Source organism: Rhododendron vialii, chromosome 9a, assembly GCF_030253575.1.
Source record: "Rhododendron vialii isolate Sample 1 chromosome 9a, ASM3025357v1".
Classification (NCBI taxonomy): Eukaryota; Viridiplantae; Streptophyta; class Magnoliopsida; order Ericales; family Ericaceae; genus Rhododendron; species Rhododendron vialii.
The window spans coordinates 32512298-32529754 of record NC_080565.1 but is presented as its reverse complement, the minus strand read 5'-3'; the positions used below and the strand labels follow the sequence as shown (position 1 = coordinate 32529754).

The 17457-nt window shown below is 38.5% G+C and overlaps 1 protein-coding gene and 1 long non-coding RNA gene across 5 annotated transcripts in view; both read left to right on the top strand.

Moving 5' to 3' along the window:
• Positions 1-17457, top strand: part of LOC131301121 (probable LRR receptor-like serine/threonine-protein kinase At1g56140) — a 477161-nt gene that overhangs the window by 7939 nt on the left and 451765 nt on the right. The gene's annotated exons all lie outside the window — the stretch shown is intronic.
• Positions 4158-6793, top strand: LOC131301162 (uncharacterized). Its single transcript, XR_009191175.1, has 2 exons — positions 4158-4391; positions 6551-6793. It is a non-coding gene; the product is annotated as an uncharacterized LOC131301162 (long non-coding RNA).

The following is a 17457-nucleotide window of genomic DNA, read 5'->3' as shown; positions in this document are numbered from 1 at the left end:
CACCTAGACGATGCTAGATAATGGATGAATTGGAAAGTTTTATTTCTAGATTGCCTGCAGGCGTGATGTTGAGATTTGTGATGAGATTGAAACTGGCGTGTGTCCAGTGATGAATTGATAAACTGGCGTGTGTCCAGTGATGAGTTGATAAACTGGCGTGTGTCCAGTGCTGGCGTGTGTCCAGTGATGATTTGATAAACTGGCGTGTGTCCAGTGATGATGGTGAAGTGGTATATAAGATAGGCGAACCCTAGTTGTGATTCAGGCATGATAAGCTTTCCCCTTGTTGTAGTTATTGGGATGCATACTCGGTACATAACTTAGATGCATCTGCGACAGCAAAGGGAAGTGACCTCATGGGACCGAGCATGGCTAGCGGTTGAGGGAAGAAAGATCCCGCGGAGGAGATCTTAGATTACACGACAAGTTAATGGATAGTAATAAACTGATTTATGTGGAACAAACTTTGTCTTGCATTTTTTGCACTATTATTATCCTGCTGCTTGCTATCTGTAATGTAAGAGGGGTGGTTGGGTTGGATTATTCTATTGGGTGATTTATCACTCACGGATACGTCTGTATCCTGGCAAATTGTTTGCTTCGGCGATCAATTTGCTAGAGGGCGCAGGATTCACTGGAGATGATTCGAAGATGTTGCAGTTCAACACGAAAAGAATATCAGGAACGAAGATCGAGTATGTTTCGGATTTGTATCAAGCTTAGAGTCAGCTCTGAAATTAATGTATTTTGAATCAACAAATTTATCTTGTGACTGTAATAGTTAAACTTTATTTTGAAAAATTATATTTATTTAGCAAATTTTCTTAAAATTTTATTTTATTTTACTTCCGAAAAGTCGGGGCGTTACACATAAGCGGAGAACCATGCAGTGGAGTCGCCATCAACACTAGCGTTCTCTGGAATCCCGGTATCAAATGCGATTGCAATGGGACTGTTTGCCACATTACCCAACTGTAAGTCTCGATCTTACTAGAAAATACTACTAGAAATTTTCTCCACGATCGATCCCCATATGATCCATATTGGAGTATGTCTAATTGGTACTATTCTCAAGAAATGTTGTGCTAATATTGTCTAGTGGTACAATCCCAGGCTTATTAACCTTTTTGGTTTCCAATGTATTACTTTTGTTTCATTTTCGTTCTCAATGTAAATATTGAAGACATTAATTTAGTCCCTAACATATCAATTTTGTATCAATCAAGTCCCCAAATCTAACACCATTAGTCTCATCCGTCAAAATGAGGGGCATCTTTGTCATTCACCCACCCCTAATTTACTATAAAAAAAAACAACCGGAAAAATGATCCTAAATCATCATGACCACTAACTCCGGAGCACAGTACTCCAACAACCAAATCCCCACCCCCAATCCCATTTCATGAAATCCGAATTCAAATCCTCAACGGGGTTTCCGTCTTTTACCAAAATCACTCTATCTTTTTCAGCTACAATCCCATTTTTTGAGCTCAAATTCGGACCCTCCATGGGATTTTCGTCTTTTTATACCAAAGTCACGGCCTTTTTCAGCTTCCTTATTAACCTCCAAAGCCTTCTTTGCATCAACTTCAACATATTCAAGAACCCATTATTCGTCGACGGCGTCAAGCTTTGTTGCAACACAAGAAGGCAGAAGCACCACAAAATCAAGTGAAACCCGTAGAATCTCCTCCACGAACCGACCCGAAAGCCCTTGAACTAGTAAGCCGCGAGTCCCTTGGTGAGTACCGAGTCAAAATCGGCCACAAACACAACATTCTTGTCCGAGTCAAGGTAGGCTCGGATGCAGACCTGAGAAACACAACCCTTTACCTTGTTTTCGCTTGTTTTGAACTAGGTTTCGAGGGGTTTGAGGTTTTTGCACTCTGTCTCCGATCCCTCCCTCACCCAAACCACTATCTTTTCTCACCACCACCTCCGTGAAACCCCCACAGCCACATCTCTCTATTCTCTTCTCTTCTCTTCTCTTTTTTTCTTTTTTCCCCGTTTTTCTTTGACAGGAATTTGGGGTGAGTTAAATGACGAGGATGCCCCTCATTTGACAGATGGGGTAACGACATTAGACTTGGGGACTTGATTGGTACAAAATTGATACGTTGGGGACTAAGTATCTTCAATGTTTACATCAGGGACGAAAATGAGACAAAAATAATACTTTGGGAACCAAAAAAGTTAATAAGCCTACAATCCCAGCTTAGTCAAGCCAGAAAGTGATGAGTGCACTAGGGAAGAGTTTGGAGTGAAAACAACTACAGATTGTATTAACCATTGGAGATGGGATCGTCATTTGCAATGTAGGTCAATTAAGGAGGGTGATTTTGAATGACGACGAATGATAGAAAAGTATTTGAGCCGGGATGATTTTTGAATGAGAAATGATATAGGTACCGACCATGGAGGAGAGAAAACGTACCGCCGGCCGCCGGCGGGCCGTCTTCGGCCACCGGACGGCCGATCCGAGCCATCCAAAAATTTTAAAAAAAAAAACCGATGGGGCCCACGCGAGAATCAATGGCATCCGAGGTGTGTAGGGTGCTTGATCCGAGCACCCTTTTTTCTTGTATATATGTATATACGTGTATATACACAAAAAAGGGGTGCTCGGATCAAGCACCCTACACCCCTCGGATGCCGTTGATTCCCGCGTTGGGCCCCTCGGTTTTTTTTTTTAGAATTTTTGGACGGCTCGGATCGGCCGTCCGGTGGCCGGAGACGGCCCGGCGCGGCCGGTCGGTATGAAATCCCTCCCGGCCGATCGGTACGTATAGCACGACTCTTTTTGAATTGTATTGAGGGTGATAAAAGAGGTAGAAGGCCAAGAAGAGAACTAATTACTGATTACTGATGAAGTCATTTTGAAGTAAAGCTATCATGATTTATTACTAAAATTCCTAGATTGATGCTAGGACTACGATTTACCTTTGACGGGATTACTTCAATCACACCACACACACACAAAAAGAAGGTTGTGCAAAATCATGAAAACCGGTCCGGACCTAAGAGATCCGTGTTTGTGCGGCGGGCCTCCGAAGGACCCAACAGAAATCTGACGATTATTGATGGCCGTGATATTGAGAAAATAACCAAACCAAACAGATATGCGAAAAAGCAACGGATAAACCAAACCAAATAAAGAAAATGAATAGGAAAGACCAACATATACGTGGTTCGGCTTACAGCGGTAAGCCTACTCCACGGGCAAGCGAATGGGAGACGATTTCATTATGTGAAGAGAACGATACTCCGAAGAGCTACAATAGTGACAAACAAACAAAGCCCTCACTAAAAGACTCTCACAAATCCCAAAATACAAGTTCTCTTACCAAATTAAAAGCCCAATTGGAATCTCTCACCAAATTCAGACTCTCTGCTTGACCGATTCCTAGACCTAAAATAATGGGTTGCCCCAAGCGTAGGGCGGAAACCGACGTAGCACAATACCCGATAAGACCGGAGTCGAATCCACTAAGGACGGTGATGTGTGCTAACTAAAAACTCGGGTTGATTATAATTTAACTGGCTCTTAGGTAGCCACCCCTTGTAGTTTGATGATGAGATTAACTAAACTTACGAAATAATTGAACTTTTCAAATAATTAAAAAAAGAGGTACGGTCGTAGGATTCATAGCACTCGCAACCAGTTTCGGACTTATCTGCTCCATTCAGTATTCTTAAAAATATTCGACTTTAGAGAGAAAAAGATACACCGAAAGATGCGAATCTTTATGGTCGCCGTTTACCCATGCGCAGCGGAGAATGAGTTTTGGACCCCCATTCTCCCGTTCACATGGGCTCCGACGATGCCCGGGTTCGTCCAACGAATGTTCTCTAGTAACCTAAAATTGCTTTTGCATTATTATTCCAAAACAGGAGCAGAACGTGTCCGACCTGACCACGGTGTGCTAATCACCCCGCGACCCTACCTTTACTGTAGAGACCCGTATTATTTTTTTTTTTAGGCTATATTTTTTTTTGTTAATGTATAGCCCGTCGAGATAGACAGTGCGGATATTCGGTGTGACGTGTTCGTGAGAGGGTATAAGGGTAATTGTGTGAAGGGTGCACGTGTGAGTGTGGTGCGAGAAGCGGGGGATTGCTCCCCACTTCTACAATTTCCCCAGGAGACTACTTTCTCCATTTCTCTTTTCTCACTCTCTCGGCACTCTCTCTCCTCCTCTCCTCCGAAAAACTTCCTCCTCTCTTCTCTCTTCGATTTCATCTACCTAGGGGGTGATTCCGGACAAGGCCCGAGAATTAAAGTTGCTATACGAAGCATGGGCTTTCCGAATATCCAAGAAAAATCATGATCGGACCGCGTGGGAGCTTGGTTGACTTGGTCAAAGGTTCGGGTTTTGCTCAAAACCCATGAGGTAGGGATCTCTTACTCTTGTTATGCGTTTATACGGTGTTTATGTACCTAGATCGTGCTTTGTTTCGTTGTTTGAGGTTGTTTGTTCCATTTCCGAAATTCTGCAGAAACAGGGTCTTTGTTTTTGGGGTTTTACGCCTTCTTAAGCTCATGATTGAATTTTGGTTCCTTCGTATGAAATAGAGTAGACTTAGAGCCCGTTCTAATGCCGCTGGAATCACTCGAAACCGTTGAGAATTGAATTTATGGTGATATCTAGAATACTGGTCTGCAATCTGTCTCGTTTTCTGGGTTTCAGCCCACTTCGAACGGCCATAACTTCCTCATCCGATATCCGTTTCATGCAAACTTTATATCGGTTCGAAGATCTTGAAGTCAGCTTTCATTTGCCACTGGAATCGTCTTAAAACTCTTAGTACACAAAAAGTTATGATTGATTGAGTGGAGGTATGTCGATCTGTCAGGCAGATTCGTGTAGCCTCGGTAAACCCCTGTTTAACCACCCTTGGAGTGCAGATTTGACTAGGGTTCCTTTGCGTCTTTCAAAGTTCATTCAATCGCCCAACTATTGGGACTGGAATCACTCAAAAATATTAAGCACTCGATTTATAGTGATTTTTAGAAGATTGAACTGAAATCTGGAAATTTGGGCAGCGTACAGGGCTGCGGGTTTTTCATCGTTTTTTTATAGCTAAATGACGCTATTGGTTATGGGTCCTTATGGGTTTTAAAGATTGGTAAGTTTGTGATCTTTTGGCGCTAGAATCATTGAAAAATATTGAATGTGGAATTTTTAATGAATTGTCGAACACTGACTGCTCTCTGGGACAGTTTTGGTCCGTTGATTCTCGTTCGTTTGTTTTGACTCCCAATCACTTCTAACACCTTTTAAACATCGTTAAACCATCCCTAAGCTTGATTACTTGAGTTCCTATGAGTTAATGATCATTCAAATTCCTTCGATACCCATTAAGCGTAATCTTAGTGTCGTTGTAAATGGAATATGTGATGTAAGGTTGTTTAGGAGTACCGTGGGCTATAAGGGGATAAGTGGTGAATGTTGCGAGTAGACGTGAGTTTGTCTAGTGATCCTATGGGTAGTATTGTGACTCGTGTTCTCGTTCTATATGTTTTCCGTTAGGAACCTAGTGGGTGGTGTGTCGTAGAGTATTTGTGGATTCGATACGTGACGTAGGGCGTTGTGATAGACTTTGATGAATAACGCGGGCTTAAAGTATTTATCAATATGCAATGGGTGTGCTTATGAGTTTGGTATACATGGATAAGGATGCAAGAACGACTGTGAGTTTGGAAAGTGATGTTCGCTTATATACGGATTGATAATGCTTTTACGTTTACGTGATTTGTGAATTCTGAATTGAGGGTCCTGCAACGCAAGGTGTGGTAATGCGGAGACTCTAGAGGGCCCGCAACGCAAGGTGTGGTAATGCGGAAACCCAGGTGGAGAGAATTCAATGTGACGCAAGGGGTGGTAACACAATTGAATGTCTCACATGATGAAATGAATTATGATTGACTTGGAAGTTTGTGTTGATGTTTGTACTGTTGGTTGTTTGAGATTGTGGCTGTTGAAAAAGTGAATTAACGGTTGACTCTATCAAGGTTTATTTTAAAGAAAGAAATTCAAGTTTTGAAAAGAGGATTTTTATCAAAAATCCTCCGGTATTCTTGAGCGAATCAACGGATCCGGTATTTGAGCACAAATCAACGGACTCCGGTATTCAAGCTCGAATCAACGGAGCTTGACCCGTGGTGGTCATGTGTTTTCTCGAAATTGTTTTGGAAATTCAAATGGAAAAGTTTTATGAAATGAGGCTCTACGGTAGATGGTATGAAATGAGAAGGTGGTTTGCGACATTCATTCGGAAAATTATTAGATGGTTGAACTATTATTGATGTTTGATCGATCGATATGAGTTTTGACGTTGCTTCTAGTTGACATGTGGATGGTTAGGGTTATCGCTAAGATGTCTGAAATCTCGAAGTCTAAATTTGTTAGTTCATTGTGGTAATCCCTCTTGTGTCTCATGTTCAATTGTTGAGTCTCATTCACGTTTGGCGCATATTTCATCGCATTTTCATATAACTTGAGTATAGATTTCTTTACTGGGCTAGTGTAGCTCAACCTATCATTTTCAGGTAAAAAGCAAGGAAGTTGGCATGACGCGCATCTCGTGCTTGTTGTTCACGTGTCTCGGAGGTATAAAGAAGGAGTTGAATTTGCATTTTTTTTTGGAAGTAGTATTCGGAAGAAAGATTAATGAAAACTGTAATATTATTATGGTATTTGATAACTTGGGGCTTCGAGCCAAACTTGTATCTTTTAAATTTAACTTTGAGAACTGGGGAAAATAAGTCATTTGGGTATTACCGGTACTTCAATATTGTTTGTATTTATTGAAAATGATTATTATTTATGTTGAAAATCTAGGGCGTGACATTTACGACTACTCACTCATAATTAAGAAAGAAAGAAAAGAAACCCTAGATTGCATCATGCTTCTATTGCTTGGAATGAAAAATAAACAAGAAATATCAACTAATCAAAAACTAGTGAATAACTTTTATAAAGAACAAGAATTAAAAACGAGTTACCGGAGTATGAATAATTGAACAAAGCTTCAAATAAAAGTTGAAAGGAAAAAGAAAATCGGAGCACAAGTCACGGCTCTGACAGCCCCGTTCTTCGTTTCTGCGCAGCCTTCGTCTGTAACTTGTCTTTCTTTTCCACGGCAGCCCCTTTCACCAGTAGGTTAGATGGTTTATATAGGTATTGAAGACTTATATCACACAAAGGCCCTTTGACTTTGTCTAATATTAAATTAACCATCAAAAATTTCAATGCATTTTGCACTTCAATCCCAAACTTCTTTAAAATCTTCTTTTTATCCAAAGTCTTGGACAACGGGCTCGAGCAACCTATAAAATCAAAAACACATAATTAAAAACAGTTAACAAAAATAAAAGACTAATAAATGTAGATTGGAGGGCCATCACTCTCTCATCAAGTCTCACAAAACCCCTAGGGTTTAAAAACCAAGAGACACATACGGAATATTGTTCCACAAACGTGACCGGATGTCACACAGAAACAGTTGATTCTTACGAAACCGTACAGTTTCAACCAAAAAGAATCACTGAAACAAATGATCTTCCAAATGGCCTGTTACCCAAAAAGACAACCGGGGGGGGGGGGCGGGGGCGGGGGCGTGTGATTAGGGTTGCTAATTAAAATTGCCAATAAAAATAATCTCTAACAATTTTTTAATCGAAACAATATGAGCAAGTAAAAGAGAGAGTTAGAGAGATAGAAGCCGATTATAGTGGTTTGGTCCAGATTTGTCCACGGTCCGACTTAATCCACTTCCACTAATCTCCAAAAAGATTACAAGTAGTAAGTATTGCGGGTGCTTACAACAACCGTACACCTCTAGCTTTCCCAAGGAGCTAGTGCAACCGCAAGAGTTTTCTCCGAAAGCTCTTGAAAACAATAACGCCCAAATTCAACACAGATTTGGTCTTCTAAGCTTTCGAGTGTTTGACTCAAACACTCCCTTAGGATTTACAAGTTTGTGAAGAAAGTATAAAAGATGCTCACGACTTGTATAGATTTTCTCTCAAGGAAAATATGAAAGTGGAAGAACAAGGAGAATTGTAGGCTTGATCTTTTGAGGATTTGCTCTTTGAAAGATGTAGAATGTTGTAGCTTGTCTCTTGGTGCTCATCAATGAATTCTTCATCCCTTCTATAGTTATCCATCCACCTACTAGTCGTTCATAAAATATTGGAGCTGTTGGAGAGTTGATCAGACGAAAATATAGCCGTTGGAACTTTACTGATCAACAGAAATTACTCTGATCGGTCGTCTGGGTGGTCGACCAGGCTGTCGTCCGGTGCCCTCCGGTTGACACACTTCTCTGGTTTGTCAGCCAACCTGTCAGCCGGTTCGTTAACCTGTTCCTCAAAAATTCATCTAAATAGATTCGTTAGTTCATGTATTGAACTCACTAAGTCTATATGGGAATAGTACATTAAATCAAAGAGACTTGTGCAATATTTTAAGGTCAAGGGAGTTTAGTTCAGAAATCTCTTTGTGACAAGTAATTTGTATTTTGCCGAGGAATAAAAACACGTCATCAAAAAATAAATAATCGTAATGCATATAATTTTCCAACGTGGCCGAAGGCCTACAGAACCCATCATAGAAGGGGCAACTAGAAGCAGATGAAAATCAAACAGACAAACCCTAAGGTTCTACAGATGAGACCCCCTAGAGGCCTCTCAGAGGGATTCACTCACAGAAGTCCAAACCCTAATAAGAGGCAAGGCTATATTTATAGCCACAAATTGCTTCCTAAAGCTAGAATCCTTGCTAGATTATGTTTCCTTTGCATATAGAGTCCAAAACCAAAAAGAAAACTCCAAAACCAATCTTTAGAAGGTCTAAAATATAACAAAAATCAACTGAAACGCGCACGCTGACCAGCTTCAGACGAGACATGCTAAGAGCAAATTCTTCCTCCCCGGTGACCCCTAGTCCAGACCACCAAAACCTTGGTCCGGACCAAGCCTGCTACGAGCTCCCAAATCACATGTTGATCGCTTGTCCAGACCACCAAGGCCATGGTCTAAGCTACGGAAGCTGGGAAGACCAAAATCGAGTCGAATCCAACAAATCTCCACCTCAGCGAGATATCCAAGTACCATACCAACAAAGGCACACCAGCCGAAATCCCATAATCCATACCTTTTGAATTTTATCCGTGGAATAATAGTCCGGACATGGATTGAATAATTAGAAAACCGTGACTCACGGTTTGGTCCACAGATTTTCATTACGAAACCGTGGATTAATCGAACCAGACTGTGAGATATTTATTTTATGTAAATAATATATATATATAGATACACACACGGGGCGGTTCTGGGGATATCTAAAAAAACATCTCAAATCTCAATTTCATAGTTTCCGATCAAATTTTTATGATCCAAACCATTCAATATGTGTAGAATGTGATTTTAACAGTGTCCGCTAGAAATTAACAAAAAAAATGACCGGAAAAGGTTTGATTTGAGCAGTTTTTATTTGAACCGTTCAATAAAAAACTATTCGGAACTGTTCAGATCAAGCCCTTCCAGGTCATTTTTTTTGCTGATTTCTCGCGGGTACTCTTAAAATCATGTTCTGATCACATTGAGCAACTCGAATCATTGAAGTTTGATCAGAAATTATGAGAAGTTGTTTTAGACATTTTTATAGATGTCCCGAGAACCGCTCTGATATATATATATATATATATATATATATATATATATACTAGTGCATGCCCGTGCCTGAAGGCACAACTCGAACGATCGACACAAGCAAATAAACACTGGACTCATGCACAATATATCAAACCCTGTCCAACAAATTCAACTATGCAAAAAATAATGACCCAAGCATATTCATGAAATCGCCCGTGCCTAAAGGAATGACAGGGAGATGTTCGGGGAGATCATAATTATAGGCTAGTACTAAACTTCTGGAAACAATGCCCAATTTAAAGCCATCTAATTCATGAGTGTAGTACTTAAAAGGATGTAAGGATTCAACTTGGCACATTGATCACGATGACGCATCACAATTTTGTACATGAATCAACCAACCTAAGATAGTTTCAATTCACGATTGAAGAAAGATAAACGACTAACATGAAACACCTACAAATTCCAATATAGAGAACACAATTAAATGAAAGGGTCAGCTTGACAAAGCTACAAAAGGGTCAATAAGCAACACCAAGTATTCTACTGTGACTGAAGCCTTAAGGTACATCTCCTCCCCATTTTGAAGCCAACAATTGATCCTACACGATTCTAGCTTTAAGGAACAAATAAATCCCCGAGGAACAATCTTGATAAGTTAACTACATCATGTAGCCACAATTTTACCTAAAAACACTTGCTCATATAGGAGAAACTCACACCATAAAGGTGACAATCATACCTTTTCTGCAAAGTATGTTGTTAAGTGTGAAGTACATTTGTTGTGGTTTGTTGTTGTTGTGTTGTTGCTCTTGTTACTCTTTGGTCTCAAATTTGGCTGTCACTTTTGCTGCATATGGACTTCCATATGGTGTCCTTTTTTGTTGCTGCTATTGGGCTCTTCCGTGCTCATTTCTACTGCTACTATTGTCTTCTTTGGTGGCAAGTTCTGATGCTGTTCTTATTGCCTAGAGGTGTTTCAAGCTGCAATTTGAAGGTGTAAAATGGTTTTCTTCAGCTGCTGAAATTTCCATCAAAGGAATCTAACCAATCAGGTGGTGTACAAACAAAGGGACATAAGGATTAAAAAATCATCAATATCCGAAAAAACTCATGCATAACCGAGAAAGTCAATCATAATTCAAAATACATAGGAGCAAACCCAAAATAATACATATTTTCCCAGTCTCTGAAAGCGTGTTAGTAAAACGCAGAATGCTTGGCACAATTCTACATCCTAAACCAATGATAGAGGCTTGTTATGATAGGGCCAAAATGAAAAACTACCGGAACAAAATTGCAATTTGGTAATTGGCTAACCATTGTCATCAAGAACTCTATAGCAGCGTTTCCATTCCGTAGAGGATTGTGATATGAACTTCATTTTCAGGGGTGAATTTAACCTCTCCTCTAGGAAAATTCAGGACTTGATACAGTGAGAGATTTCAGAAATATAGATAGCAAGACTTATAGTTAGTTACATACAATTGCACAATGTAAATCCTGAAAATTTGACATAAATATGGAGTCTCATGATTCTTTGACAAAGTAGGATGATTCCTGAGAAAAACAAAAAAGCAGACTATTAAGTCTCTAACGTACGATTGAGGAGAAACATCCCTCATTTTAACTCTGGCAACCAATTTCTCTAACAAAGAACGTGCCTGATTTGAATCCAACCTCATAGCAAACGAAAAGCCCCTTATCCTGGTTGATTCGTTGTGTAAATTCTATGTTACTTAAAAGGTCTTCATAGGATGTCCCTGCTATACACCATTTTTCCCATTTATGTGGGATCGTAAGGGAATTAACAATCACACTTGGGACAAAAGAAATCCCAAACTCCCACTCTATCAAAGGACTTGGAAGCTTCAGAGATAAGTTTCAATTTGTTAAAGGAATGGCTACCATCTAAAAAAGCTAGATTGATGAGCAAGTGACAATATAATAATCTTAGAACATGAAACTCCTATTAAACGGCATGAGAATGGTTCTCACTAAAAAAGTAAAACTGAATGGTTCATCAAAAGTGTGTGTGGTAATCCGTGGAAGTCATCTTGTACGGTTGTACCCAATAAATCCATGGAAGTTGTCCACTCTTAAGAATCCGAAACAAAATCATATAAACTAAAAGCTTATTTGGACATAAAAATTGGATAACACAATTGCAAAAATAAAAACAAAAAATGTGGTTTTCCTATTGAAGTGTTCAAATCAGATATTTCATTAAATTGGGAATCATTGGAAAAACTAAGTTAAATAGAGCATAAAGAACAAAAATATGAAACAAACACGTGAGATGCATGTGTGTAAAAATAAAAACACATCCAATATTGACCACAAAAAAAAAAGAAAAAAAACATCCAACCAACATGGAACTTTCTTTTTTTTTAAGAAGATACATACAGGAAGTATCAAAACTGAGCTCTCAAAACAGAGGTGACAAAAACAATATGAGTCAAAGTCATTAGATGGGGAATCTGATAACTTGTCTTACGAATGTGAAGCACAGTGCTTTCTCCAACCAGTGTACTGCATTTCGAATGTGGTGAAATTTAGGAGAGGACCATCAAAATATACAAAACTAAGCTCTCAAAGTCATTAGATGGGGAATATGAAGCACGTACTGCGTTTCGAATGTGGTGAAATTTACTAATTCCAGTGAGGCGTAGCTTATCATTATAGTGCTAGCTATCCACTTCTCTAAGTAAAACAATTAGGAAATCCTTATATTGATTCAAACAACAGCATATGGAAACCATGTTCAAACAATTAGGAAATCATTATAGTACTACCTTAGATGCTCTTTAATGCGCCCAATGTGGGTGTCTTTGTTCCCAGTCTACCTCAACCCATTTTTCCTCAAATATACCTACATTGCTCCACTTTCAGTTGCTCCACCTTCCCAATTGCCACCAACGAACCAAATGAGTTTGAAAACCATAAAATTTGACTTTTTTGCAACTTCAAAAACCTATTCAATTTAAAACTCGAGAACAAAACTCAAAATAACCATATGAAACCCATTTGTTTACCAGTGATGGTGGAAGAGTGGTTACCTTTGACCTCGGTTGTTCCCGCTACTTGGGTGAGCGCAAGTTCGATCGGCCACAGTTGGCGGTAGAAGAAATCCCTTGGTGAGAGAACAACCATAACCTGAGAAGTACTCATACCTACGACAACATGAATCATGTAGGTAATCGGTGTTCTTTCGATCTATGCCGTGGGAATGAACAAACCCTAAACCCGTACTTTTTTTTTAGTGAAAGATGTGAAGAAATACAAACCTTTTGGGGTGAAGAAGAACTACATGCCATCGATTCGAACCCTGAGAACCTCGAACGGTGGTGGTTCCAGGGGTGACTTGTCACGCCGGTCAGTGGTGTTAGTGGTGTCCAATTGGGATCGCTAGAGAGGAGCGATTGGGATTCGGTTTCCGAGGGCTTGCGGTGGTGTTGTAGGTAGGAGGGAGAGAGGGATGTGGTGGATCTATGGTGGTGGGTCGATCGAACACAGAGAGAGGGAGGGAGAGGGAGACAGCCGGAAAGTGATTTTTCCCAAAAGGAAAAAGAAAAAAAGGACAACGGGAGTGTGAAGGATGAGAATAACGGTGCGGGTAGGGTTTCCCACAAAAAGCCGTTTATGGTAATCCTTGGATGGATCAAGTATCTACCAAAATGCTATTGTAAATTGAAGGGTAGAGATTTATGGAAGGATAGGGATAAATCTTGAGCGCTGGTTATCTATTAAATTCAAACACAGCTTTGTTTTATTATATACTAGCGAATGCCCGTGCCTGAAGGCACGTCGCAACACATTTTGAAAAAACTATGGCTACTGGTCGAACAATGAGCAAAGGGAGGACATGTTGAAAAGAAAAGGGTACGAACAAACTAAACTTTGATGAATGTGCAGGACAAATCGAGGTGCAAATAATATTCAAGTTTTACACAAATTTTCAAAATCCATAAATCACCCAACATACGTAATAAAAATTAATTACTGTCAAACCAAATATATTTTTGTAAAACTTTACCTAATAAATAAAATGTCATTATAAAATTTTCAATGTCTTAGAAATACATGTCACATAGCCTCCTATTTTGAGTGATCAGGCGGTGGTCACATGGGGTAAGTTCCATGCAAGTGTATATCCCATGTAAGAAAACGCTATAAATATATTAATGAAATTTTGATAAGTCAGCGTCTAAGTACATTGAAAATCGAAATACATGCACATATTGGATCATGCTCAGATTCAAGCAGACCGTACCAATTTTATTATAATAACACACCCCGCATGACCAAGAGGCTAGCGGAATCCCTCAAATGTGACCAATTTTTCATATCGGATAAAAATTGTACACTATGCCAACACACTCTTCAAGTGAAAAATAGGGATAGCATTAATACCCGTTATGTAATCGTAAGAAAAGTAGATTTTTTAGCTATGGACCTCGCAAAAGAAAAATAGGGATAGCATTAGTACCCGATATGATATCCCATCTTCAAAATCGGACATGAAAGTTTCTTTTTAACCGGTTTCAAATTAGTGAGTTCTCCCATTTTCCTTAATTTATTCTTCTTCGTTTCGGATCAAAATAAAATTTCCAAACCAAGTAAAATAAAAGGTTGTGCTTATGTACATCAGATACTAAAACCGTAACTCTTGAATGAATCTTAAAAGCATTGATCCTAATATGAAAATTAATACCCTGTGTTTTGCCCCATAGCCTCATAATCTTTGAAGATGATTCAATCATCAATGTAGCAGTAAAGTGTACCCTAACTAAAGAAGCACATTCATGAAACAATTTTGCAACACCACCACAATAAGATAATGCACTTTTGCAAACCCCTCTTTCCTTGAGCCATGGCCAGTTTTACTAAGATCGACTTGCACCCACTCCAACCATTGTTATCCTTTAATTTCAAAGCGAAAAAACATGAGAGTAGCCATCAGCAACCACAATAAGCGTTAAAATCAATTTCGAAAATCAGCCCCATTAATTTAGAATTGTGTTAGGCCAATTTAGAACTCAAAAAATCCAAATTCGGTACCCCAACTTGTAGCTTATACTATAAAGAGAATGAATTGAGCGAAACTACCTTCTAATGCACGGTACTCACGGAAATGGCCTTAATGGTTTAGATTTCAGCATCACAATAGCTGCAAAAAAATAAAATAAAAAACCCATAAAATCAGAACTTAAAACCAGCATAACTTAAAAGTAGGATATTACAGTAAAAGATATAAAAATTATAAATTGAGCTAAAGAAAGCTAAAGATAAACTCGATTGTGATTTCGTATTTATACTACTAATTTGAAACACCAAAGGAATCCATTTTCATAGTAGCATATACGAAATCACATTCGCTAGATAACCTTACATATCCGCACAACATGATACTACACTTTTGTAAAACCTGACCATGATCATTAACCAATAATAATAACAATACACAAAAAAATAACTCTAGGTTCTCATTCCCAATTTGAGTTCATAATTTCTAGAAAACTCAAAAGACCCGAAATCCAAACTTGCAGATTGAATCATGAAGGGAGTGAATTGATTTAAAATACCTAGATCTAGAAGCTCGTAGAAGTGACTCAATTGGCCTTTATGATTCCAGTAAGAACTTAAAAGCAGACTACCTAAGGGGAAACAAATTAAAGCAACAAAGTTACACCAATACAAAAAAAGGGAGCTATTTGTTGAAAGGGAAAAACTTCTAAAGAAAGAGTAAAATAAATTCAAACCTGCAACCACAATAAAATTTTCAGTTGCTGGGAGATCACAAAACACCTAAACATTGGAAAAACAAACACGAAAACGATAAGAAAATTGTGTTGATCCCAAAATAACAACATGAATAATTGATAATATGGCTATGCTATAGGGCAATACTTCTTTATGAGCTTTCAAAAGTTATCATTTTTTAGGAGAATTGAAGGAGGAAATTCAAATTGTAGGCTAAATTTTGGGATCAATTATTGAACATTTGTCTCCATTACCATATTGCTCTATTTAAAACAATTCCTAATTAGGAGTATAATTTAAGATCAATGCGTAAAATTTTTATCTATAATCTATTTCCAACATTTGCAATGGCCAATTTGGATATAAAGTCCTTTTAAGGAAAGACGTGAAAATTCATGAATTCTATTTACTATATAATATCGTTGACCCCACCATTAGAATGTAAGGAATGCTTCGTAATTTTTTGTTGAATAAGGTAACAAATAAGATACGTTAAACATGATTCTCCGCGTTAATGGCAATTCAGCCAGCGGTCTTGATTTATGATTCTACCGTATTAGGAGATGGTTCCTTTCTATTTACTTTATCTCGTTAATGATTTTACCGTACTAATGTCAATTCAGCCGACCTTCTTGTTCTCTAGTAATACAAATCCTAGAAATTTAGGATTCTAAAAATAAGGAAAGAAAAATATGCTTGATTGGTTTCCTAATGGCAACGATTATGGCAGATATTGTTTTCTTCTTACATCCATGATATATATTATTTAATTCTTAAAAGTAAAAAAATTCATGAAATAGGAAGGTTTCTTAGCCATAGGATTTATGTATATAAATCCAAGGATTCAAAATAATCAATTAAAAAAGGAAAGGGGATATGTTCAGTCTTCTCCCATATAGGAAACATGTAAAACTTATAAAACCTAAAAGGAATGTAGAATGAAGGGTCCAGATTTATGTACAAAGAGGGATAAATCTAGAGCGTTGGTTGTCTTTTGGATTCAAACACAACTCTGTTTTATTATATAGATATATATATATATATATATATATATATATATATATACACACAGTCAGGTTCCGGTGAGGTATCCCGCATTTTAATAAAATGCGGGACTCCCCTTCCCGATTGAATTTCAATGATCCGAGCCGCTCAAAGTGATCAGAACGTGATTTTAAGGGTCCCCGCGAGAAATCAGCAAAAAAAATAACCGGGAAGGGCTTCATTCGAGTAGTTTTCATTGAACGGTTCAAAAAAAACTGCTCAGATGAAACCCTTCCCGGTCATTTTTTTTGCTGATTTCTCGCAGGTACCCTTAAAATCACGTTTTGCACATATTGAGCGGTTCGTATCATCGAAATTCAATCGGGAAGGGGGAGTCTTGCATCGTAAGAAAGTGCGGGATCCCTCATGTGAATCGTGGTGTGTGTGTGTGTGTGTGTGTGTGTGTATATATATATATATATATATATATATATAAGTCCCTTACTTAGCTTACGTGCAGACCTCATAGATACCGATTGAATTTTGATGATCCAAACCGTTCAATGTGATCATAACGTGATTTTAAAGGTAACTGTGAGAAATAAAAAAAAATATGTCCGGGCTTATTAATGTACTCCGTTGGATAAAACCGTAAGTGATCCACAAGTTACAGATTGGATTGGAATTGAACCATGAGACTTTTGGTTCGGACACGAAGTTCATTTTGTAAAAATCGTAACTAATGGTTCGGTACTTGGATTTCTAGGAAATTCGATCCGATCCGGACCGCAAACAGGCCTAACAAAAATACCAGTCACACGGGGTATAGAGATTTACATGGAAAACCCTTAAATGGATGAAAACCATGGGAAGAAATCATGCACTAGAAATATTATTCTTACTCATCGAATCCTATGAATAATTTCATGTCGAACCCACGTTCATTGTCCCTTGCATGATCACCAAATCTTGAATCCACAAGCCTTCCAAAAACGCTTTTTGAACTTCACAAAAGTTCTTCGTTCGAAGTTTGAACGTAGTTGATTGAAAGC